This window comes from Prionailurus viverrinus, chromosome B3 (genome assembly GCF_022837055.1).
Source record: "Prionailurus viverrinus isolate Anna chromosome B3, UM_Priviv_1.0, whole genome shotgun sequence".
Classification (NCBI taxonomy): Eukaryota; Metazoa; Chordata; class Mammalia; order Carnivora; family Felidae; genus Prionailurus; species Prionailurus viverrinus.
This window is the reverse complement of record NC_062566.1, coordinates 29,582,687-29,609,484: the sequence shown is the minus strand read 5'-3', so window position 1 is coordinate 29,609,484 and position 26,798 is coordinate 29,582,687. Positions and strand designations below refer to the sequence as shown.

The 26,798-nt window shown below is 42.2% G+C and overlaps 1 protein-coding gene and 1 non-coding gene across 8 annotated transcripts in view; one reads left to right on the top strand and one right to left on the bottom strand.

Moving 5' to 3' along the window:
• Positions 1 to 26,798, top strand: part of THSD4 (thrombospondin type 1 domain containing 4) — a 564,941-nt gene that overhangs the window by 373,902 nt on the left and 164,241 nt on the right. The window lies entirely within an intron of this gene.
• On the bottom strand, positions 5,047 to 5,131 carry TRNAQ-UUG (transfer RNA glutamine (anticodon UUG)). Its single transcript has one exon. It is a non-coding gene; the product is annotated as a tRNA-Gln (tRNA).

The following is a 26,798-nucleotide window of genomic DNA, read 5'->3' as shown; positions in this document are numbered from 1 at the left end:
TCAACCGACTGAGCCACCCAGGCGCCCCATGAGTAGGCATTTTAAGTGGAAAAAGAGGGAGGGAGGACATTCCAGGAAGAAGGAAAGCATCTACAGAGCCCCAGAAATAAGAAAGAGCGTGACATATTCTGGAAACAAAGCTTTGTTCAGATTACAGAAGCATACACTGTGAGGGAATGTGGTGGGAGAAGGTTTATCAGTTACCTGGATCCCTAGGGTTGGAGTTTCCTGTGTGCTTTTGAAAGTCCCAGAAATGACATATCTGCAGTCTTTGTTGTTTTTTTTGTTTTTGTTTTGTTTTGTTTTGTTTTTGAGAGAGAGAGAGAGAGAGCAGGAGTGAGAAAGGGGCAGAGAGAAAAGGAGAGAAAGAATCGTAAGCAGGATCTGCACCCAGTGCAGAGCCCTACACAGGACTTGATCTCATGACCATGAGATCATGACCTGAGCGGAAATCAAGGGTCAGACACTTAACCAGCCACCCAGGCACCCCTGCGTATCTACAGTCTTAATAAGAATCTTATCTTTAACGACATGTCATTTAGATTACACTGTGGGACATTTTCATGTTCATGGATTATTGAAATTACTTTTTAAGGATTAAAATAATTTAAATAATGAATGTAGAGTTGCTTTGTTTGTTTCAATTTTAGAGAGAGAGAGCATGTGAGTGGGAGAGAGGGTCAGAGGAAGAGAGAGGGAGACAATCCCAAGCAGCCTCCATGCTGTCAGCACAGAGCCCAGTGCAGGGCTCAGTCTTACAAACTGTGAGATCGTGACCTGAGCTGAGACTCAGAATCAGACACTCAACCTACTGAGCCACCCAGGCAGCCCTGTAGAGTTGCTTTGTAAGCAGTGATAGCCTTTATAAAAAGCTAGCCATTATTATTAGTCCCTGGATGGTTATTTGTGGCAAATAGAAATGAAGTATCAGTGTAATGCCCATAATTACTGATTCTTTGTGCACAGTTCTCAGTGGCTCAACCTTTCTCCAGCTTTCTGATATCTAAAATGAAAAACCAACTGTGTGGAACTAACTTGGCAATGAAACACCTGAGTTTGAGCCTTGGGTCTACCATGTCCAGCCGTATGACTTTCAACATTTTGAATTTTCTTTTTAAATTAGGAAAGCTATTGTTATAAAAACAAATTCAAGAAATGTGAAGCATAAGTTAAAGGTTCCTCTTTACCCTCACTCCCTTCCCAATCCTTCCTTCCTCCCCAGATGAAACCATTATTAACAGTTTGGCATTTGTTCTTCCGGACCCATTCCTACACATTTATAAGCATAAGGGTGTGTATTATGTGTCTCTGTGTGTGTTCGTATATGTCTACATATGTATGTGTGAATGTGCCTACAACTTGCAAATAATGGCAATTCTGCTGCTGCTTTTCTGATACCTGGTACCTCTTATCTCTACTTCTTGTCTTCATTCAATTGCTAGGCCTTCCAGTATACAGTGTTAAATCAGAGCAATGAAAGTGAACATTCTCGTCTTTCACACTTAAATGGGAAAGCTAATATTTCATCACTAAGTGTGAGGCCTGCCAGATGTTGTAGGTGGATTAGTTTTATCCAGTGACAGCTTCCCTTCTAAGTTTTTATCAGGAATGTTGTTGAGTTTGGTTAAACGTTGTTTACCTTCATGAAGTGCTGATGTGGTATTCTCCTTTAATCTACTTAAAAAGTGAACTATATTAATACATTTCTTAATGTTGGATTCTCTTTACATTCTTGGAACTATCTATCTTAATCGTGGTGATTTATTCATTAAATTCACTAGTGGATTTGATTTGTGAATATTTTATTTTGAATTTTGGGCTTTTTTTTTTTTTAATGAGTGCTTTTGTTCATGGCTCTCTTATTGTGCTAGACAAGGATTTTGCTAGTTTTGTGAAAGAAATTCAAAAGTGTCTTGTCTTTTAGCATGCTTTGAAACAGTTTGAAAAGCAGAAGAGGGGGCGCCTGGGTGGCGCAGTCGGTTAAGCGTCCGACTTCAGCCAGGTCACGATCTCGCGGTCCGTGAGTTCGAGCCCCGCGTCGGGCTCTGGGCTGATGGCTCGGAGCCTGGAGCCTGTTTCCGATTCTGTGTCTCCCTCTCTCTCTGCCCCTCCCCCGTTCATGCTCTGTCTCTCTCTGTCCCAAAAATAAATAAACGTTGAAAAAAAAAATTTTTAAAAAAAAAAGAAAAGCAGAAGAATCAGCGTCTTCTTGAAGGTTTGTTGAACTCCATCATAAGGCCAGCCCTTGTGGGGAGAGGTGGTCTTTGAGTACCTATTTTAGTCTCCTTTTTATTTATAGAAAAAAGTGTAATATTTAATATATATAGGAAACTACACGTAACATACAAATGAGTTATGAAGCAAAATAATAAAACAAATACCTCTGAGCCGACCACCCAACTAAGGAAATAAAACATTCTCAATGCTAGTGCCCCAGTCCATTCTCTTCTTTTCTCTCAGAGAAAATATGGTTGTCATTTTCTTGCCTTGAATATATATATTGTGTATATATATATATATATATATATATATATATATATATATATTTAATTTTATAATATATATGCAATATTTATATATATGTAATTTTATCATACACATATGTATCTCTAATGAATATATTGTTTGATTTTGTTTGGTTTTGAGTTATATAAACATAGTATCTTGTTTTCCTTTATTCAACACAAGGATTATAGTTCATTCATTTTCACTGCTACGTAGTATTCTCTATGATAAACTATCTTTTCTTCTGTTGATAGATATTTGGGTTCTTTCTTGGTTGGTTTGTTTTCTGTTATAAATGACGCTGCTATGAGCAATTCAAAACATCTGTTCACAACAAACTGAGGGTTGATGGGGGGTGGGTGATGGGTATTGAGGAGGGCACCTTTTGGGATGAGCACTGGGTGTTGTATGGAAACCAATTTGACAATAAATTTCATATATTGAAAAAGAAAAAACATCTGTTCACATATATGTGCAAGGATTCCTTTAGGGTGTGTACTTTGGAGTTGAATTAGTAGGTCAGACAGTATGTGTTTAATTCCACAAGATAATATCAAATTGATTTATAACGTGGGTGTATAAGGTTTCACTTCTGCTAGCCCTGTTTAAGTGTTCTCAGTTATCTACCTCCTTGTCAATATTTGGCATCATCAGACAGATTAATTTTTGTTGGTACATTAGATATAACATGTTATTAGTGTATGTTGGTTGACATTTCTCTGATGAACAAATATTGCTGTAGTGTGATATTTACATGGATACAAACTATTCATGTTTCTTCTCCTATGAGTTGCCTGTTCATGTCTGTTTCCTGATTTTAATGTGGTTCTTCTCTTTTTCACTACTGATTTAATTCTTTATATATTTTGATTATGCATCCTTTGCTTATTATTCCATGTAATGTTTTCTAGTTTGTGCCTTGAATTTAAAATTTCGTACTATCTATTGATAAACAAAAGTCCTCAGTTTTAGCGTGCTTGAATTTAACAGTTATCGTATATTAACACTTTCCGTGTCTTACATAAGAAATTATTGGTTCCAAGGTTATAAGGATATTATTCTATATTCTTTTATAAAATTATTAAAGTTTTGCCTTTATGTCTTTGATACACTTAGAACTGAATTTTTTCCATAGGAATAATGTGTGAATAATGTGAATATTGGGGGTAATTTTATTTCTTCCTCATATTGGTAATCAATTGTTGTAGAGCCCTTTATTGAAATCTCTCTACTTATTCTTTGGGAGTGTGTTAGCTATTTTTAGACGTTTGCTCTTCTTTGTGAAATTTGAACTTACCAATTTCCCTTGAAAAATCCTTTAGAAATTTTTATCAGAAATGTATTGAATATATAAATCAATTTGAAATCACTAACATTCCAATGTTGAGCCATTCTATCCATGGGCATACTATAAGCTTTACATTAGTTTAGATTTTCTTTAAAGTTTTTCAATAAAATTTTACAATTTTCTACATAAAGGTCTTGTACATCTTTAATTTTAGATGTATTCCTAGCTATCTTGTTATCATTTGGTATTGTAAGTTTTGTTTATATTTTTAAATTAATTTTTTTGTTTTGCTAATGCTTAGAATCACAATTGATATTATACCCAAGCAACTTGCTAAACTCATTTATTAATATAAATCAGTTGCCTATGGGAACTTTTATAATTTCTAAGTACATAATTATATATCATCTGTGAATAATGACCATTTTGAGTTTTTCTTTTTTCCAATTCTTATACCTTTTTTAATTTTTAAATTTTGTTTTAATATTTATTTATTTTGAGAGAGAGAGAGTACCTCTCTCAAAGCAGGGGAAGGGCAGAGAGAGAAAGAGAATCTCAAACAGGCTCCATGCTGTCAGCACAGAGCCTGATGCAGGGCTCAAACTCACAAACCATGAAATCATGACCTGAGCCAAGATCAAGAGTCAGAAGCTAAACCAACTGAACCATGCAGACACCCAATGCCTTTTTTTTTTAATGCTTTTTTTTCAAAGAGAGACAGAGTGTGAGCAGGGGAGGGGCAGAGGGAGAGGGAGACACAGAATCTGAAGCAGGCTCTAGGCTCTGAGCTGTCAGCATAGAGCCTAACACAGGGCTCAAACCCAGGAAGGGTGGGATCATGACCTGCCCTGAAGTCAGATACTTAACCAACTGAGCCACCCAGGCACCCCACCTATGGTCTTTTTTTTTTTTTTAATTTCTTATTTCTCTGGTGGGGACCTCCAGTAAAATGTTTAATAGAGGCAATGCTATTTTGTTATTGATTTAAAGGGAATTCTTTTAATACTTTGCCATTAAAAATGAAGCTAGCTAAAAAAAATAAAGTTAGCTGCAAGTGTTTGGATGTGTACTTTATCATGTTGACAAATCCTCTTCTATTCATGGTCTGCCAAGAGATTTATTTCTTAATCATAATCAGGTATTGAGTTTTTTTTAACATTTATTTTTGAGAGACAGAGCATGAGAGGGGGAAGGGCAGAGAGAGGGAGATACAGAATCTAAAGCAGGCTCCAGGTTCTGAGCTGTCAGCACAGAGCCTGATGTGGGGCTCGAACCCACAAACCGTGAGATCATGACCTGAGCCAAAGTCAGACACTCAACCAACTGAGCCACCCAGGCACCCCCAGGTATTGAGTTTTATATAATGCACGGTCTCTCTCTGTTGAGAGGAACATATGGCTTTCCTTCTATACTCTGTCAGTATGATAAATTTCACAGATTATATAATGTTAAACCATCCTTGCATTCCAGAGATGGATCCAACTTGGTTATGATATATTTCTATTTTTTTTAATGTTTATTTATTTGTTTTTAAGAGAGAGAGCGTGCAAGCAGGGGAGGGGCAGAGAGAGAAAGAGAGAGAGAGAATCCCAAATAGGCTCTATGCTGCCCATGCAGAGCTTGATGTGGGGCTTGAACTCATGAACCGTGAGATCATGACCTGAGCCAAAATAAAAAGTCAGACTCTTAACCAACTGAGCCACCCAGACATCCCAATATATTTCTATTTTCATTAAATGAATTCTAAATGTGACTGTTTTGTTTAGAGGACTTTTTAAAAATCAATATTCAAGAGTAGCCTGTCTTATTATTATTTGGCTTTAAGTAGTTTTAAACATTGTCATTATGATATTTTCTCTGGCCCATGCTTTATTTAGTTATATTTTCAGATGTATGGCCCAAGTTCATTTCTAATCTGGTCACATCACAATTAGAGGATATGGTATCTGTGAGATTGACTTTTAGAAATTTGTCCCAACTTATGCTGTTGCCTAGTATATGGACAGTCTTTGTCAACATTCCAAGTGAGCAGAACAGAAAAATGTTCATTCCGGATAACTGGGTACAGGGACTTTTATCTGTTGAATCAAGGTTGTGGATGGAGTTGTTCAAGTCTGTTGTATCTTTACCTAACATTTGCCTGCTTCATCTGTCAGTAGTTGAGACAGACATGTTGAATCTCCCACCAGCTGCTCTCTTGGCCTCTGGAGGAGACGGGGTGGGACCCACCTTACTGTTCTGTAGGCAGTCCTGTCCTTGACATTAATGACCATTCTGACTTGATAGCACCTCCTCCTGCTCATTGTACCTGTGGTTTCTGAGTTTAGAATTCTTCTAACTCTGCAGTAGTGTGTTTTGGTGATTTCTTCTGCTGTGGTCTCTTGCCAGCATAAACTTTCTAATATCCAAAAATTCCTCAAAAAATTAACCTGCTGATTGTATGCTTTCTTGTTTTATAGTTGCTGTTACAACACATGAATCTTTTCTGCCATTTGAATGGCATTTTGGAAAGGAAAGAGAAAAACAAATGCCTCTGCTCAGCCTGTCATCTTTACCCTTTGTGAGATACAGTTTTATCTTGTCTTCTTTTCTTCCTTTTTTCTCCCAACATATGTCTATTGGGAAAATAATCTTTCTAGACTTCTATATCCTCATCTATAAAATGGGAATGGCAATAATACTTATCTCGATGGCATATAAGGAATATTAATAAGATCATGTCAATGCGAGTGCTTTGTAGAACTGTAAAGATTTGTACCAATACAAAGGGTGACCTTAGCACCTTCCTTTAACTTTCCTTTCCTCTTGTGTAGCTAATGTCATTAAGCAGCTCAGCTACATTAGAGAAAAGTGATTAATTGTGGCTGGCATATGATGAGAGGCTCAAACAAAATTTTATTTGATGCTTTTTGAGAAAATTTGCTTGCTAGAAATTATTGCCTTAATAGAAAGTCACAAAATAAATGGAAAAATCTATTTAGACTCAAAACTAATGCTATAGTGGGTGTCTTTTTTTCTTCCCTCTTTTCTTGTACTGTGTTGTTGGCATGCATACTCAATTAGGCATTTCTCCTTTAAAAACATTTTTTTACTTAAAAAAACCCATATTTCCTGATTCAGCATATTCATAAATTTATTTACTTTAGCTTAGAAAGTTCATATGAACTGACAGAAAGAATGCTAAAATTTCAACCCAGGCGTATTTAAGGGACAGAATGAGTAACTGATGTAAGAGACCAAGTGCTTGATATTAGAATGTACTCAAATTTGCCTATCTACAATTGTTATTTTTTTATTTCCACTCTGCACCAAGGCAAAGTAAGTAACTGAGAATTAAATTCGGCAACTGTATACTGAGTGCTGTTTTGTGTATAAGGTTTGTGCTGAGTGCTGTGGTATTCATAAGGAGGCGAGACCCCCCCCCTCAAATCCTCAAATCTGTCCTCTAAAGGTGGGTACCAACAAGTATGTTAAAGCTGAGGTACAAATTCTTCTAATAAACGTATCATGCCCTATCGTGAGGATTAGGAACCGCCATATTTAAGACAGGATTGAAAAATGTTTAGGAGTTCCCTAGAAAGATAGCGGATGAAGTCATCTCAAGTCTCAGAAACAGTATGAATAAAGAAAGGTGTTTCAGTTGGGAAAGATAAGGGCATATTTAGGTCATGGTAAATACTGGTGGTTTTGTTTTTTTGTTTTTTTGGCTAGAACATCAAGTGCATGTAGCGGAAAATAATGCAGCTTGAGGATATATTGTGCACAGTACAGTTTCAGCCGTAGAAAAAGGCTTTCTTTGTAGCCAGTATATCAATTTTTATAAATGTGCCATGGAAGCTTGTAAAGATATACTTACATTTTTATTATAGATGTCTATAATCTGTGTGCATTCTTCCATGTAATTGTTTCATTCCTTCTTTCTGTGTGGGTATGTTCTTATATTTCTTGGGTTCTATTAGGAGTCACTAACACTAAATGATTTGTGAAATATGTTTCAACTTTAAAATTCTCTGGATCTAGGAGTGACCATGAAAAGATAAGTGCGTATCGCAAACCCCTGCCTGAACGGGGTTCACGTCTTTGGCAGAGTGTGAGAAGACCCCCGGGCTTTGAGGCGCACAAGCCTGAGCTTGAATCTCCAGTCCTGCCTATTCTCACGTGGGCAGGCTGAGGGACTTACTTCCCTAAGCATCATTGTGTCATCTTTAAAATGGTGAGGACTATGTGAACATCATACAGTTTTAGCGAAGATCGAGGAGGTAATCTCCAAAAAGCGTTCTGGGCACAGGGGATGCTCAGTGCCCGGCAGCTGTCCTTGTAAAAACATCCGATCTCTAAAGCCTAGTGGAGGAGGGTTCTTCGGTCAGGCCAGAGGAATTGCGGAAAGCCATGAGGAGGTAGTCCTCACAGGCAAGCAGGATATAAAGTGAAAGGGGGAGTGAGAGGGAACGAATATGGAGCTGGGGAGAGCGTGAAAACAGACAGAGTAGCAGGAGGTTTAGAGTCAGGGTTCCAAAACGTGGCCCCCATGCTTTAACCAAATCTTAAGGAGTCAGGGGCTCTGAGTGGAAGAGAAAGGAGAAGAAAAGATCTAGGATGCTTTAAAATGGGAAGATGGGGATGGGCGGTGGCAAAAGGAGAGAGAGCAAACGCAGAATACCTAAGGCCGGAACAAGTTGGCCACACCTTCCCAGCTCGTGAAGGAGGGCTAGGAGGTCCCTGTGGTTTTCTCAGCAGAAGGGTGGATCTGGAGCTCAAAAAAAAAAAAAAAAAAAAAAAAACCCACAAAAAAAAACACGCTTTTTTCCCGAGAGCCAGAAAGTGGTGTTAAATACCAAATTCCAGTCTCTTGAATCATTATTTGGGAAGGAACCTTAGAGATAATGTAGTCCAACCCACTAATTTCACATAGGAGGAAAATGAATCTTTTAGAGGTTATGCGGCTGGCTCAAGACCACACAGTTGCTCAACCCAGAGCTGGAGGGCAAATGGTCTAGAAGCAACATAAGCATGATGGGCCTAGTTGTAGCATCTGAGAGCCTGGGCCAGTGAAAGCTTGGGGGTAACTTGAAAGAGCGGTTGTGGCTTTCAGCAGTTAAACCAGACATGTTAAACGTGTTCAAAGCTATTTGTAAGAGACCTCAGCTGTATACAGTTTGTTCCCCAAGTATGCTGACCCCATACGGATGGTTGGATTTGTACCCCAACCATCTGAGTCTGTTGGAAGGTTGGTGGGGAGTTAGGGGAAAGGGGAGGATCCCAGGCGTCTACTGCATTCATCGACACTCTATTTACAGAGAGCCTGCCGTATAAATATATTATATTTACATATATATATTATATTATAAATATAAATATAAAATAAAAAATAAATATAAAATAAAAAACCACCGTTCTAAGTGGTTGGCATGGATCAGTGAGCGAGCCAATCAGACGAAGATCCTGACCTCACGTTCGAGCATTCTTGCCCCTGGAATTGTAGCAGTGAAGCAGTGACTGGCTGTGGCGCTGTGTCCATTTCATCACACCTCCCCCGACCCCATTTCAATCCCACCTCTTCCAGGATGCCCTTGCACACTATCTGGTCCCAGAGCCCCACCTGCTTTGGCACATTCTGTAACATTAAGCCTCGGATCTGGTTTGATCTCAGTTGCTCTCTTCCAAGTTTCCGCCATGAACATCTGGTCTCCCAGTAAGCCAAGGCTGGGAAACCATTCGTGCGTCCTGCTTCGTCCTGTGGAGCACAGCACTGAACACCAGGCACACGTATGTGGCACACATTCATTGAGCCTTCATGTCAGACTGGAGTAGAAAAGCTGTGTCGTGACTGATGAGGGCACCCTTCAGAGATAGGAGGCGCAGCAGAGTCTTGCCGGGGGCCCCACTAGCAAAACCACTCCAGGAATCTTTCCCCGGAGCCTCAGGTAGTGAAGACCCAGCGAGTACCCCGGAGGCGGCTCCTTTGGAACCCTATTTTCTAAAAGCTCTGGAAAACCCATTCAAAGGGAATTGAAATCCCAAATGCCACTGAAAACATCTAAGAACTATGAGTAAGCACTTGGGATTGTTGGATGAAGGGAGCCTTCTAATCATGAAGCATTTTGATGATTAACAGAATTCTAAGCCAAGGCTTAAAGCCGGATACACACCATAATGGTTAAGCCAAATAACGCTTAATTATTTTGGCTTTCATTCCTGAGAAAGAAAGCGCACTGAAGTAGAAAGACAGTACATTTTTTTTTAAGTCCACGCATTTTTATTGGGTTAACATAAGTACTTACATGGCCTCTGATTTCCATGTTTTATAGTGTATCTGTCAGTAACCTAGCTAGAGATGGCTTTGTCCAGCCTCAAAAAGAGTATCCTTGCTATCCAGTGTTCCTTCTTCCTAGTTAATGCTCCCGTCTCCTTTAAATGTATCCTGTTGGTGCCTAAACTCTTCATCCTATGTGACAAATGTGTACTGAAGCCATGCGCCAGTCCCCGGAGGTGTAGTCTGACTTGCACGTCTAGTCGGCAGGTAAAAATGACAGATGTCCATTATATGTACATCACAGATGTGCCCACATCATATGGCCCAGATCACACAGTCCTAAGAGCAGAACCAGGACTCGGACCCCTTCTGTCTGATTCCAAAGCCCATACGAGACCAGGTTGCTCGCACACGCCAGTGAAAATAATCTACCCCCATGCATCCCACTGCTCAATTATAGGATGCAGACAATTAGAACCTAGCAAAGTATATAATAAGGCGCTAATTGCATGGAGTACAGAAAGCCCATCAGTTGAAATGACTTAGAGAAGGAAGAGACATTAACAGGCCAGAACTTCACAAGAACAGAGAGCTGGAGCTGAGCCCTGAAGGATTCGTCGGAAGTGACGGGAGAGACCTTCTGTCTCTGGTGTCTGCTCCAGGGACTCTACTGTAACTTTAATTGCAAACCAGCGTTGAATTTGAGGACAGAATAGGCAGATTTTCCTGGGCCTTAAAGGAACCTCTGAGACCACAGGACATAAATTATAGAGAATGGTAACAAGAAGAAAAACATTACCCTGTAATTTATTGACAAGGGAAGAAAAGCAAAAGGAGTCATTAAGGTTTAGATGCTCTAAGCCGGCCTCTGAGGTGCTCAGGACACAAGCGTCATGATGACAGACGGAAGTAACTCTGTGGCCACACAAAGAACTCCGTTCTGTGCTTTCCCAGGGGGTCCTAGAATTAAAACAGACCAAAGACATGAATAGGCTACTCAAGTGCATCTGGCCCAGTGCCCCTCGGTGTTGGTTATGGGAAATCTGAGGTCCAGGGAGATAAAGCCACAGCTAGTACTGAAAAGTCACAGGGAAACCGTTTCATTTAGTTTTCTGTTAGAATTTTCTTTGCTGAAATTCAATAGTGAGTTCAAGGACCCTTCAGGCATTGTCATTCTCTAACAATGCATGGTTTGAATGTTGTGTGTGTTTTCCCTTTATGGGATTTAGTCAAATAAAAACGCACACTGGCTTTGAAATAGCTCTGAGTAATGATGCCCACTTTCTAAATGTTGAGAGGTTTGTCATCAGAGATGTCCGTGTATTTCTTTAATTCAGGATCGGTCAACAGATTGCCACAGCAGTACTTACTGAGCATGTACTTTGTGTTCGGGTGTTAGAGACTCTCAATTTAATCCCAGCAGAGCCCTCTGTGGTAGGAATTATTTTCCCATTTTTGGATGAGACAGCTGGGCTAGACAGGTCAGCAACATGCTGAACATAACTTGTAAAGGCTGCAACGGGGATTTCTCTTTGTTCCCCAGCCACACTGGCTGAGACCATCCTGCCCTGAGTTTCTGTAATACAGACCTGATCTCTCAGACCATTTTGCCACATAATTCCTTCCTACCCTGCAGCCAAAGCTTGTTGGTTATAATAGACTCGCTATGCCTCCAGAAGGCCTCGCTGTTTCCTCTTTTGGTTTATAAATTGTCCTCTTTCCTAGAAGGCCCCCCTTCGTCCTTGCTCCCTCTGTCCCCATGCCCTTCCCACCTCTTTGGTCATGACATGGAGAGATGTGATGGCTGCTCCAGACACTGACTCTTCTCTCCTCCAAGACCCCTCCGTCTTCCAAGCCTGAGGGCTTGAACAACACAGGCTGGAATTCTCTGAAAAATTCCACTTCAGCAGGGAGCACTGTGATTTGTTTTCTCCCTAAAAACTTAAGCGTATGTAGGTGTGGCATATTTTATGTCAAGGAATCTGAGAACCAGACGGGATCAATGGACCACCCCTGTCTTGTGAGGGATTAGAAATCTGTGGGCAAATAGTTATTGCCTCAGGCTCACACAGCAATGCCAAAAGTGGGTTCTATCAAGTGGACCTCCCCCAGAGCAGTAAGTGGGTGGCCGTGGCATTGAGTGTGCAGGACTGCCCTTGGCTATATTAGAGGTCCTTATAAGAGGCAGCATGTGACAATTGTCATTGAGTCTGCTTCATCTCACTAGATCCCATCACGTCCCCATCTTGGTTTGGTTCCCCTAGGTACAGACCCTGAGCCAAGCAAATGCACCCTGAGTGCAAATGATTTGTTTGGCAGATGGCCTCAGGAAACCCCAGTAGTGGGGAGAGGAGGCACCCAGGACAGTTGTGTTATGGAGCCAGTGACTACTGTGTGCACCTGGGATTCCATCCTGGGAGGGACCCCTGGGAGTCAGGGTAGCACATAACTCAGAATTATCCAACAGAGGATCAAGGAAGCTGGCTCATTGGCCCTCCTTTTCATCATTAGTTGAGGGCTGCTTCAGCAGCTCTTGCAGGTCATTCCAGATCATTCCCAGTGAGAACAAAGCAACTGGGCATCACAGCACAGCACCTTCAGAGCAGCAAACTGAGTGTGGAAATAATGAAGAAGGGCACAGGCAGACTCAGCAACAGTCCCCAAGAAGATTCTCCGTCAGCAGTCAGAACCAGGAAAGCCGGGACACAGGGCGCGTGCGTGCGTGTGTGTGTGTGTGTGTGTGTGTGTTGGAATTACACACACTGATTTTGATGGCCCATCCTGCTTGCTTCTCAGTCTTGGCAATTTGGAAGCTCAGACCAATTTATAACCCCCCTCCAGCTATTGGACAAGACCTTACAGGAATGCAATCTTTGTACCAACTTTACCTTTTTATTTCCCTTCTCTTATCTATTTTCCTTCTGCCTCAGCTTTTTTTGGTATATATATTCTTATCCTATTTGTGCATGCCTTTAAAAGCTCCCCCTCCTGGGACGCCTGGGTGGCTCAGTCAGTTGAGCGTCCGACTTCAGCTCAGGTCATGATCTCACGGCTCGTGGGTTCGAGCCCCGCGTCGGGCTCTGTGCTGACAGCTCAGAGCCTGGAGCCTGCCTCCGATTCTGGGTCTCCTTGTCTCTCTCTCTCTCTGCCCTCTCCCACTCATGCTGTCTCTCTCTGTCTCTCAAAAATAAACATTAAAAAAAAAGCTCCCCCTCCTTGAATCCCTGTACTGGTATAAGTTGGGTACAAATAAATACAAAAACAGGCTACCCAGTTAAAAAAGACAAACCTGGGACTAGTCATAAGCACCTGCCAGGCTGTTTTACCCCAATGAGATTTTTTATCAGAGCTTCATGGTCTCCACATGAAGGTCCCGACTGCATGGGAGACCACAGAATTCTTGCCCCTGTGTCAGGTTTGTTGTGAGTCACCAGAGAACTGCAAGCAAAGGAAACTACATGTGTCTTCAAAGTGGCCACAGAAAGAGGATGTTCATCCTGCCCACAATGCTAAAAAATTGGATTCCTGAATCACATGGGTGATGTGATGAGAGGTCCCCAAAGGCCACATTGGAGCCCATGGTTCAAAGTTTTGCTGAGTCAGGGTATGGGACCCTATTCATACCATGGAAAATAAAAAAATAAATGAAGGCAAATACAGCAGAAGCAGCCTCCAGAACTTTTAATAGCTATTATTTGTACCTCTTTTTTAGGCTAATATTTAAAATATTTCCTCCTATGCATTTCTATTGATTAATATTTTTACTGCTTGTCCATACAGTACATAACAACTTTTCTTTGATGAGCATGTACTTTAAATAGGGAGAAAATAAAAAAACATTTCCTTTCATCTGAATATTCTTTAATCATGACATTTCCCCCAAATGTCTTGTTCTCTAAAAATAGACGTTTTGCTAGAAGCATCCAAGGTAAAATGTGGCCTGCCACTCAGAAATCTAAGATTTTGGTTGTTTTCTTTGCTGGTCAGAAGCCCTGAAGAAATGAAGATTCTGTCCTCTGATATTCATGGTTGTGAGTGAGACCCACACTGAGTATTTCTTTGCCATTTGGTTTCCTGTTTCAAGGAAAATGTTAAGCCAGATGTCACAGTGAAAACAAAGGAAGGAGGGAGGGAAGGAGGGAAGGAAGGAAGGGAGGGAGGGAGGGAAGAAGGAAGGAAAGAAGGAAGGAAGGAAGGAAAGAAGGAGGAGGGAGGGAGGGAAAGAAGGAAGGAAGGAAGGAAGGAAGGAAGGAAGGAAGGAAGGGGGAAAGGAAGGAATTCTAGGCTCTCGTGTGTTACAATAATCAGTAGTGTTAACTGAGCATCTCTCCAAGTTATTTATTTATGACTCCTTCATTCTAAAAGAGAATGTAAAATAACCTTTAAATGTTTAGTGGATGTAATATACAAACAAGATAACAAGTAAGGGAAGAAAATGGAGCAAAGGGAAAACTTGGGATGGGAGAAATACGAGGGATAAGGCTGGCATCTAAAATCCCTGCCATTAAGTCCTACTGAGGGGAGGTCAGAAATTTCTCCCTAGTCGTCAAAGCAGCCAAAGCAAAGAAGGAAACACAATCAAATATGTGACTCATAGGTTTAAAAAAGAAAGGTGATTCATTTGGGATGGGATATTGAAGGATGTATTTGCAAAGAATATATACAAAGAGGCTGACAGATATTAGCCCTTGAATTCAGAAAGTCCTTGAGTGCCACTATTCATTCAGACAAACAGTAATACTCAGGCCAAAAAGGTTAAGGGGATTAAGCACAAACTTTCAGTTGTAAAATAAATAAGTTGTGGGGATAAAGAGTACAGTATAGGAAATACAGTCAACACTGCAATAAGTTTTTAAAAAATTTTTTAACTTTTAAGTTTATCTGTTTATTTTGAGAGAGAGACAGCATGAGTGGGGAAGGGAGAGAGAGAGAACCCCAAGAAGCCTCTGCACTGACAGCACAGAGCCCGACGCAGGGCTCGAACTCACGAACCGTGAGATCCTGACCTGAGCCAAAGTCAGATGCTCAACCGACTGAGCCACCCAAGCACCCCAGGTTACTGTTATTTTTAGTGATAATAATAATAGCTATCCCCAGCTGAGTACCTATATGCCAAGCGCTCCCCTCCCCAATGCAACCATAGCACAAGAACTCTGTGCGTTCAGTACAACTGCTTATATTTGTAGTAGAATCGAGGGCTTACAAAAGACCTTCCGATTTGCCTTCTTACTCAACTACTCATAATAACTCGGTGAGATATTGGTCAGAAAGACATTATTTTTCCTCGAGGACAGCAAGGTCCTATAGCTAATAATCGATGGGCCTGGAATGTAAATTCAGATTTTCAGATACAGCTTTTCTGTTACTCCCTGATCTGGGGGGCAGAGCCAGGGTGATGGAAATATGGATATGTGGCTCTAGGATCTCAGGCTGAATTCACGTGAAGTATATACTCCAAAGCCCACTGTTGACTAGCTGTGTGGTGTTGGGCACGTCTCCTTTTTCTTTTTCTCAGAGCTGCAGTGTCTTCAGCTGGAAAATAAGGAGGTTGATGACTTCTCTGGGAAGATTCATTCCAGCTGCGACAGCCTGTTCATCTCTGGGTTTCCGTGGCTCCAGGCGGTTTCCCAGACTACACTCCAGAGTGTTCCTAGTCATTTTCACATTAGCAGTTGCTCTGCGGTAGCCTGGCTGGACCTCTGTGGGCCATTGAACCTTCGCCATTGTCCCAGCCTGCTTGGGGCCTGGGCTTGCGGGTTGCGCCTTCAGGCTGAAGGAAGACGGAACTCTTTTTGAGCTCCCGGTGTCCTACAGGCTATTTCCACAGTATTAGCAGTGTTTTCATGTTACTGATTGATACTTCATCAGATTCAAAGCGGAAAGTGATCCTGGCCTGGCCAAGAACTCAACTTTCCCCACCCCCCTTCCTTCTTAAGCCTCTTCTGAGCCCAGAGATCCCATGTACACGTCTTGGATTCTTCCAAGTTAGCCATGTCTCCGTGGAGGGCTTCCCTGGGGGGTAGAATCTTGTGTGTTAGCTTCCTGTGCCCAAATAAATAAACCCTGTCCTAAGCTTTAGGCTCCAGGTTTGTTTCTGGCATCCCTTTGCCTAAACGTTTCTGTATTGAATAAAACAGAAATGTTTAGCAAATCCCAAGAAATTCCTTATTTAATGGAAAAAAGAGATCCCTGAGCTTGTATTTCAAAATGTGATTTCCATGTTCCCATTGCATTAAGGCAAGTTTGCCTCACCAAATCCCCAGATGTCTGGTATGCTCTCTGAAAATGCCTATATTTAGCCCCTAGAATGCATTTGAGTACCTATTGTGGACAGGATTCTCCTCTGAGCCCTGTAGGAGACAGAGTCTCCGAATGAGACTCAAAGCCCACCCTATAATTTAGTTGTGAAGGTTGCATCAGAATCTGTAGGAAGTCTCAGCATATTAGCTTGCGGACAAGCTTTCTGCCCTGCATGAGGATATTTTATACTATGCAGTGCAGCACTTCTGTGTAGCTGTCTTTCCTTCCCTACGATGATGGAAGTTTCAGCTCTGTGATTGGCCGCAAACAGCTTATCTCACTAGCTAACTCCACATCGAGGACCTGCCTTGGCAATTTCTCTAGGAATTGTGTTTGCTTTCTTCCAGCATCTTCAAAGATTGGGTTTTTTCACTTGCTTCTTGTTTCTGCCAACCCTAAAGTGCTCTCCCTCCTGAAGTGTTTGTCTTTTATTATAAAAAGCAATTTGTTGTCATTGCTGAGAGAGTAGCAGAGAGATAGCAACAGAAAGAAATTGCAGAGGGAAATTTAGCAAAACAATAGAATCCCACCACAACCACTTACTGCTGTTAATATTTTGGATTTACAAAATCATGCTTGCCTGTAAGTTATTTATCCCGAATGCTTGCTAATTATAGGGATCTCCAGTTGGAGGATAGTGACTATGTTATATAGCGAGCAATATTTCTGAATCATCAAATACTCTTCAAAACCTTGATTGTTAACAGCTGTATAATATTCGGTTGTATGGATGAAGTGAAGAGTTATTTTAAACATTTTCCTCGTGGGGCGCCTGGGTGGCTCCGTTGGTTAAGTGACTGACTCTTGAGTTCGGCTCAGGTCATGAGATCTCACAGTTCATGGGTTCGAGCCCCGTATCTGTCAGTGCAGAGCCTGCTTGGGATTCTCTGTCTCCCTCACTCTCTCTGCCCCTCCCCTGTTCATGCTCCTCACTCTCTCTCTCGCTCTCTCTCTCTCTCTCTCTCTCTCAAAAATAAATAAATAAACATTCAAACACTTTCCTTGTGCTGGACCTGTAGATGGTTTCCACCTTTTTACTTCAAACCCACCTTTAAGGTTGTAGCTATACCATGGTGGCCACTTACAGAGTATCCAGATTATCATGCCTGGCACTGGCCTAGATCTGGGGGTAAAGAAAGAAAAGACGCCAGCTTGCCCCCACCCCCCTCCCCCCCAGGGAAGGGGGTAAGGAGCACTGACGCTGGGCATATGTCACATCTACTGATGTGATACTTACTATTAGGAACCATCCCCTCAGTATAATCTTTATTGTCTTCTAAGTGTGAAAAGTGGTCTCAGGAGGGGGGGTGGGGAGAAAGCTCCCCAAGAGAAGCTGACTCTTGAGTTATTTCTTGAAGAACAAAGTGACGCGGGTGAGGGATAGAAGGTTGGGAGAGGAAGGCAGAGGTCGTTCCAGGAGAGGCAAACAGTGCCAAGAAAGGGAGCTTGGCAGGACTGGGTATGTGCCGGGACTGAGCGTGGAATGCCCCTGAGGGTGTGACAGTGCTGCAGCTGGAAATGCCCACAGGAGACACGTCCAAAGAGGCTCTTGATGTCCCACCAAAGAGGAAACTTCATCCCAAAGACATAGTGAGGCCACCAAGTTTACACAGAGAGGCCTGCACTCAGCAGACATGCACTTCAGGGAAGTTGCGGGATCCCAGGAGGGAATGCAGAGGCTGGCAGCAGTGATAATAGAAAGGAGAGGTCCTACGAGAAAGACATATGGGAAGGGACATGGATGCGATTTACTGATTTGATTTGATTTTTAAAGTTTATTTATTTGTTTTGAGAGAGAGAGAGAGGGAGCACATGTGAATTGCAAAGGGGTAGAGAGAGAGGGGGGGAGAGGAAGAGAACCCCAAGCAGGTTCCACACCGTCAGTGCAGAGCCCAATGCGGGGCTCAAACTCACAAACCCCGAGATCATGACCTGAGCTGAAGTCGGATGCTTAACCGACTGAGCCACCCAGGCGCCTCCAATCTACTGATTTTAAAGCCAAGGACCCCAACAGACCTTCTTTTTTATCCCTGAGCAAAAACTAGAATGTGGTTTTTGAAAAAGTATTTGACTTAAGATCCAGTCAACCAATGAAATGTTTCTAGACCCTTCGGAACTCAGATCTCTGCTTTGTGAATTACATAGTTTTGGTTCTATTCAATGGGTCCCTTTTTCCCCGAAATACCACCTGTGAAATAAGTTAAACACCATACTGTTTTAATGTAAAAATATTTCCTCAAATCCACTGTATAAATTAATTACTCTTTCGGGAACAGGATAATCTAATTTCCCCTATACAATGTACTCCATTCACAGGCTTCACATTGCTGTAAGGGTAGGTGATGAATCAACTGTTTCTGAAGGATTATGAGCTATAATAAATGTCAATATGAGCTCTGATTGATTTCCTGCAACCTCACTCATCGTGACTTCATTGAGTAACTTAATACTAATTGTGTTGCTTCGATTGCCTTTGATTTTCACGGTATCCGTAGCACTAACTAGAGTACCTAGAGCAAGCAAGATGCCTAATAAATGTCTATTGAATAAAGGAGGATTTCCAGTCCTTCAAAAATGCTTCTTGGAGAAGTTTTAGAGAGGTCAGAGTGAACTGTGCGGTTCAGGGGGGCATGAACATATAAGAGGTGACATCACAACTCAGTCCTTGAGAAAGTAACACGGACTTGCTCTAACACACCACTTCCTCCCGGTGCCCTGGCACCTAGTACGCACTCCATGGGTGTCTGCTGCCCGACTAGCCTTGCCATCACCATGTCTGATGGTGAGCCAGTGCTCTTAGCTCAAGCCTGTGCCTTAGACAATAATGCAGCCTTTCACGTACGCAGCCTTTCTGGAGCGTCCACAGTATACCGGCACAATAGCAAACATTCATAGTGCTTCGCTAATTAAGTAAGCCGTGGTGGCTATGATGTCGGGATGTCAAAGCCCCATGCTTTTCTGCCCTGTGACCTTCCGCAGTCCCCTCTTGTCTCTGAGCCTCGGAGTGCAGTGCCCAGGTGAGGGTGATGAGCTGAGAGGCACCAGAGCAGAGGAAGAGGCGAAGCTCGACACAAGAATGTTAGGGAGAAAATCACCTGGCCGGGAGGATTGATGCAAGGTGAGGCAGGAAAGAGGGGCTGTAAAAATGACAGCCATTCACTATTGTCCTCGAGTGTAAAGGTCAGCCCGGGGGGGTTCTGCCAACCTGGGTCGCGCATGCTGACCTCAGCTGGGCTCACTCGTGCGTGTGTGGTCAGCCAGGAGGGGGCTGAGCTTAGAGAGCCTCACACTCACATCGTGCAATTGCCTGGCTATCCACCAACGTGACAAGGGTAAATGGACCAGGCCGTCATCCTCTACCAGGCTAGCCAGGCTTGTTCGTGTGACGGTGTTAGCATTCCAAGGTTGTGAGTGGCTACCTGCAGGACTTTCAAGAGGTAAAGAGATAGACTCCTTCTCTTCATGGGAGGGGCTACAAAGTCACAATGCCAGGGGCGCGGACACAGGGAAGCGTGAATAAGTGCAACCACGGTGATTGCCTAACGCTGATCTAGTCAGCCCATTTCTCTAGAGACCTTAGAAGATCTTCAGATCGAGCCAGACTGATTCCATACCTGAACTGTAGCGTTGTTGTATTATGTTGTGTTATACTTTTACTAATGGGGCTTTAGTGACACCATCAGCCATATGCAAGGAAAATTACAAAAACCTGGACTATATAGCTTCTTTTATTTATATTTATTTAATATTTCTTCCCAGTTTCTAGTTGAAGACATTGTCCATGTTAGGACATGTGGGAGAGATTCCTGTCTTCTCTCCGTACTAGGCACACTTGGGCTTTTCTAGAGCTGAGCTGGTTTTAAATCTTACAGATTTGTGGCTCAGGCAACTAATGAACTTTGCTCTTTAAGTTGTCTGCTCCAAAGCTCAAAACTGAATATGTGATCCACTATTAACAAATGCAAAGACCTTGTGACATATATTTTGGTGCTGATTTCACTTCCAAGTTCATATTACTGTTCCTTTCAATGTACCTCCTCCCTACTTACTTGTTTTATTTGATTGCATCGTGTATTTTTTGTAAGTTGAAAGTTTTGAATATAGTAGATGATAAATAAAATGAAAAGAATGAGTGAGCCAGCAGAGCGCCTTCATACACCCAGAAAGGTACTAAAAATCAGGGTGGGTTTTTAAAATCTATTTTTAATAAGTTGTATTGGAAGTCCTACACAGAGTCAAAAAAATTCATACCTGGAAATTACATCTTCTAGAAAGATTTTTTTTTTAGAATGCCTGCAGTTACCCTTCATACCACTAGATGACGCTCCTTCATTGTCATCTCTAGGGTGGCCCTGCAGAGAACTGAGGGACATTTCTGAATGGACCACTAAGGCATAAAACTTGTCTCTTTTAGGTAGGATTGGATGTGCAGATATTTGGCAACTGCATGAAGAAGGTTGAGGGGATGGTGTCCCTGTGTGGGCTGGCTGCTGCCTGCAAGATGCTTCCAGTCTAGGTCAGAGGTTCCTAAAGCCCTCCTAACCTCCATTTTCAGGGTGCCTGAACAATATGTGGAAACGAAGACCGTCATTGAAAGCTTTGCATGAAGCTAAATCTATTCACTGTTAAAAGTTCTTTTTGACTAGGGTATTCTGTCCTTTCTAGTTCGTTGGTGTTAAAAAGTCTCTTGGCAGGGGGGTGGGGGCACGTGGGTGGCCCATTCAGTTGAGTATCCAACTTCAGCTCAGGTCATGATCTCATGGTTCGTGAGTTCAAGTCCTACGTTGGGCTCTGTGCTGACAGCTCGAAGCCTGAAGCCTGCTTCAGATTCTGTGTCTCCTTCTCACTCTGCCCCTCCCCTTCTCGTTCATTCTCTCTCTCTCTCTCTGTCAAAAATAAGCAAACATTAAAAAAAAAAAAAAAGGAATAACAGTAAGAGTAGATGACGGGATGCCTGGGTGGCTCAGTTGGTTAAGCATCCAACTTTGGCTCAGGTCATGATCTCATGGTTTGTGAGTTTGAGCCCCACATTGGGACCTGCGCTGACAGTATGGAGCCTGCTTGGGATTCTCTTTCTCCCTCTCTGTCTGCCCCTCCCGCCCTCAGTCTTGCACACACACACGTGCTCTGTCTCTCAAAAGAAATAAACTTTTAAAAAAAGACTAGATGACAGATTCCCATTTTTTGTAAAAAAAAAAACACAAAAATTGATCTTAATTGATATTAAAAAGTGAACAGACTATAGAGCTTTCCAAGTTCTTTTTAGGAATTTTTGAATTACATCCTACAAAATCCAAAATTCTGAAACCTGTGGTTGAGTAAGAAAGGAAACCGATACAGAATTATTTAATATCATCCTTTTCACTACATTTGTATGTGTTGGGTCCTTAACAGAAAATCTGATCTCCTATCATTTACAGCCCAGCCATGTTTTTAAAAGGTTGTATTTAGCAAAATAGTCTAAAAGATAATCTCCTTCCTTCCCTCTCACTGGGAATTCTGAGTCCACCCGGTGAGAAAGATCAAAAGACGGAAGCAATCAGTTAAAAAGCCACTTCTGTCTTCGTTTTATTTTAAACCTGATGTTAAGGACACTTCCTCTTATACTGCACAGTAGACCCCAAAGTTCCATGTAAGGATGTTTTAGGACCCTTCCCAATGCCTTGTGGATCTATCTTTTCTCCTTCTTTCAGATAACAAGGTAACATGTTATCTTTTTTGCCTTGGCTGCCAGTAGTCTCAAATTCAGATTTTATACTCAACCAAAGCCACTTAAGATTGATATTTTCAGTTTCCTGGTTTCTTCTTCAATTTTTATCAACCTTACAATGTCTTTTATTATAACCCCTGCCAAAGCCTATATTGAAGTGCTATACAAATACTTTTAAACCTAAATAGAATTTTTTATATAATAAATGGGTTGGTTGGTTGTTTTTTTTTTGTTTTTGTTTTTTTTTTTTTTGGAAAGTACTGGATTGGTCAATATAAACTGCAAATAAATGCCCCAAGAGTATGTTCCAGGACTGTCCTAACAACAAAACAAACAAACAAACAAACAACAGAAACAAACAAAAAAACCCTTTAGTATCCTTTTATTCAAAATTATCACGTTTTTTAAAATTTTTTTTCAATGTTTATTCATTTTTGAGAGAGAGAGAGAGAGAGAGGCAGACACAGAATCCAAAGCAGGATCCAAGCTCTGAGCTGTCAGCACAGAGCCCAACACAGGGCTCGAACCCACCAACCGCGAGATCATGACCTGAGCTGAAGTCAGACACTTAACCGACTGAGCCACCCAGGTGCCCCAAAATCATCACATGTGTAAGCCTTGTTTCCTGGTCTAGAATGTACCCTGTTTGGGCAAGAAACTCTGTTTAATATGTTGTTTTAAATCCCTCAAGACCAGTGCTGGGACATAAGGAATGCTTGATGAATACATGCTGATTGACTAATTCACGGATTTGTGTGTTCTAGAGGAATCAGAAAAGCTTTTCTCGATGAGGTGCAAGGAAATGGACAGAAGGCAGCATGATCACCTAATCTGTGGCTTCTCAAATGTTAAACATGATGGCTAAGGTCTCTTAACGTTCTGGGACTTTACAGTCTTAGTTAAGGAGGAGTACAAGACGCTGTAGAAGGTGGTGAATGACAGTTGTCAGACACATGGAGGTAAAAACAAATGTGGTGTAGAGAAGCTTTCAAGATGGGGGCAATGCTTTGCAAACCGTAAAGTGCCATTATCATTATGCCTCTTCGGTTTACAACCATTTGGCTTTACTAAAACTTCTACTTTGGGCCCCCGATTTAGCCCTGAGGGGGCTGTCTTCGTATTTGTGAAAGCCAGTTTGGATTGGTACACCTCGTGAGCAGCTATGACCTCCAGGGGGCCATCTGGGCAGTGGTGCAGATGGCACCAACATCTGGCTCAGCAAGCCCCTTTCCAGACGGTCCCGATTTACTAGTTACAGCAAGGATGCCGTTCATTACGATGCCGGGTTTGCTCAACGAGCACCATGTCCTTTGCACTGTGTTCATTGATCTCTTTTGACTTACCGTTTCTTAAATTAAAGGTTGTATTATTTAAACTTGCAGTGCTTTGGAGCACCTGGGTGGCTCAGTCAGTTGAGCGTCCGACTTCGGCTCAGGTCATGATCTCGCAGTCCGTGAGTTCGAGCCCCGCCTCGGGCTCTGTGCCGGGCTCGGAGCCTGAAGCCTGTTTCAGATTCTGTGTCTCCCTCTCTCTCTGCCCCTCCCCCGCTCATGCTATGTCTCTCTCTCTCTCTCTGTCAAAAATAAATAAACATTAAAAAAAATTTTTTTAATTAAAAAAAAAATTGCAGTGCTTTGTACATGTTTTGTTGTTTTAGTCTCATCTTAAGTATTCAGGGGGTTATAGCCCAAGAACAGATAAACAGTTGTTTGTTAGACTAACTCATAACAAAAAAAGCACTTGGTTAAGTTCTATTACGACACTAATGTTTTCTAGTACAGTACTTAAGACCATTTTAGTGATAATGTGATTTAATTTCGGGCTCTGGATTGTGTTGACTTTTCTCTTATGAAATTAATGGCAATTATGTTTTCAGTTTAAGCTCATTCGCCCTTACAAATTGGGGATAAACTGAATTTAGGTAAGAGAATATTGCTCTGTTATTTCTTTTGGGTGTTCCGTAAGATCTGGCTCTTCACATGCACCCAGTACCTACTGTTAACGTGCTTGAGGCCAGCTGGCGTTTGAGAGAGCCGTACCTGGAGCTAGCTGTCCTTCTGAAAGGGGCCCCAAGTTTTTCCCATGGTGATCTGTCCATTGAAAGTCTGTGGAGGTCTTGATGACAAAAGGAATTAGAAATACCTTTAGGTAAACAAGTGCCCGGAAGAGAGAAAGCGTATGTGTGAAAAATAATAATTCAACCATCTGGTTTCATTTTCCGACCCTGAACGCAGTTCAGAACGTTTGTTATTTTATCCAAGTAATTTCACTCCAAAGAGACTGCTACTATACTCCTGGGTGATGATTCTCCTCTCCTCTGTTGTACCTGCCAACACATGGTGGATACCCCTCAGATTTGTTCCTTTATCTCTCCCTACCCTCAACCTTGGTTTTTATTTTCCATTCATAGCTTTTATGTATTTTAGAAAAATGTTTTTCATGTTTATTTATTTTTGACAGAGAGAGAGAGAGAGAGAGAGAGACGGAGCATGAGTGGGGGAGGGGCAGAGAGAGAGGGAGACACAGAATTGGAAGCAGGCTCCTGGCTCTGAGCTGTCAGCGCAGAGCCCGATGCGGGGCTCGAACTCATAAACTGTGATGTCATGACCTGAGATGAAGTCGGACGCTCCACCAACTGAGCCACCCAGGCGCCCGTCCATTCATAACTTTTAAAGTATCTGAGCCACCACGATTTGGAAGGTAGAACAGCAAGAGAGAGGCACCCATTTTACAGGCAGAGGAATGGAAAACCTAGCCAGCGGCTAAACCTGCCGGTTCTATGTATATTTCTAGTAGATTTCTATTGCTTTGTAACAAATTAGCACAGACTTAGCAGCCTAAAACAACACAGATGTACTATTTCATAGTTTCCCTATTATATACAGATACATGCGTATTACATGAATGGTATGTATTGTGTATTGATTGCATCATCATGTCTGTAGCTCAGAAGTCTGGACACGGCATGCCTAGGTTTTCTGCTCAGGGTGTCACTGGGCTGAAATCAAGGTGTCCCCCATGGCTGCCGTCCTCATACGGAGCCTGGAGTGATCATCCAAGCTCCCTGGTTGTTGGCAGAATTCATTTCTGAGGTCCCCGTTTCCTTGTTGGCTGTCAACTGGGGACCCTTGGGGCTCCCCCATTCCCTGCCACGAGACCTCTCCATCTTCCAGCCAGAAACAGCATGACAAATCCTTCTTATGCTTCAAATCTGCAACCAGCCAGAGAAAACTCTCTGCTTTTAAAAGGCTCGTGTGACTAGGTCAGGCCACTCAGATAATCTCTCTATCTTAAAGTCAGCCGTGCCATTTAACATGACCTAATCATGGTAGTAAAATCTATCACATGCTCAGGTAAGACTCTACCTACCACTCTGTTGTGTTTCCCTCATGGAGCTGTGTGCATCTCCTGAGGGAGGCTGCTTGTCACAACCGACAAGCATCATGTCCACTGCGGAGGTCTTGTGGAGGATGTGAAACGCACACCAGCCCTTCTCTGCCCCTTTACAGTTTGTAAAGCACTTCCACAGCTGAGATATCATTTCCCCTTAAAAAAAAAAAGTTCTACCATATTTTCATTTTATATGTTAGGAAACTAGAGCTCAAAGAGGTTAAAAGATCAAGATAACAACCCAGTGAGTTGGAGCTGGGACTTCGAACTCCAGGGCGAGCTCCTCTGGCTCTCAGACCAGAAGCTTTGCAGTGATGTAGCTCCGTTCTCAAGGATTTTGTCATCTTGGGGGCTCCTGGGTGGTACATTTGGTTAAGCGTCTGACTCTTGGTTTCGGCTCAGGTCATGATCTCACATTTCCAGCCCCGCAACTGGCTCTGTGCTGACAGGGCAGAGCCTGCTTGGGATTCTCTCTCTCCCTCTCCTTCTGCCCCTCCCCCCACTCATGCATGTTCTCTCTCTCTCTTTCAAAATAAATAAATAAACTTTAAAAAAAAGAATCTTGTCATTTGGAGACAAAGTGAGACACAGAAAGCAGTTGAAAATTAAAGAGTAAATATCATAATAGTGTTTTTAATACAGCTTAAGTTCTAGGGCAGTGTGGGGTAGGGGTAGCCTAGGGTCTTCGGCGGGGAGATGGGCACCGTTATGCAGGGGAGAGGGAGAAAGGGCAGGCAGGTGGAGCTGTGTAACAAAGGCAGGAACAAGCAAAGGATGTAGTGGGGCAAAGGGAAACCTGTCAAAGAGACCCAGGAATTTGCTGTGGGGTGTTAGACATTAGAGAACTCTTGTGTTTTTTAAGCTGGAGAGTGATTTAAAATATGTTTTAATGGGGAGTTGAAAGTTCACATAGCCCTCCATCCACTTGGCAATTCCACGCCTAGGTAGGTACCCTAGGCCCATTAAAAGTGCATGAAATCAATTTAGTGGGTTTTGACCTGCATTTAAAATATCGAATGGAATGTTTTATGTTAAAGGATGAGGACGCAGAAAGGATATTATTTCTGGAAAAAGCTCCACGTGTGTGTGTGTGTGTGTGTGTGTGTGTGTGTGGATATTTTATGTTTTGTCTAGTACACTGTGATATAAAAGATATTTCTTACTGGGGGCTGTGCTCAAAAGCGTTTGAAAACTATTGCCCAGAGAAACTCTCACATATGTATACTCACAGTCAAGTACAAAACTATTGCTAGCGGCACCATTTATAATTGTGAATAATTGGAAACACTTTCCACGTCCATCCTCGGGAGAATAGATCAGTAAGTTGAGGCTTACGCATGTAATGAAACACA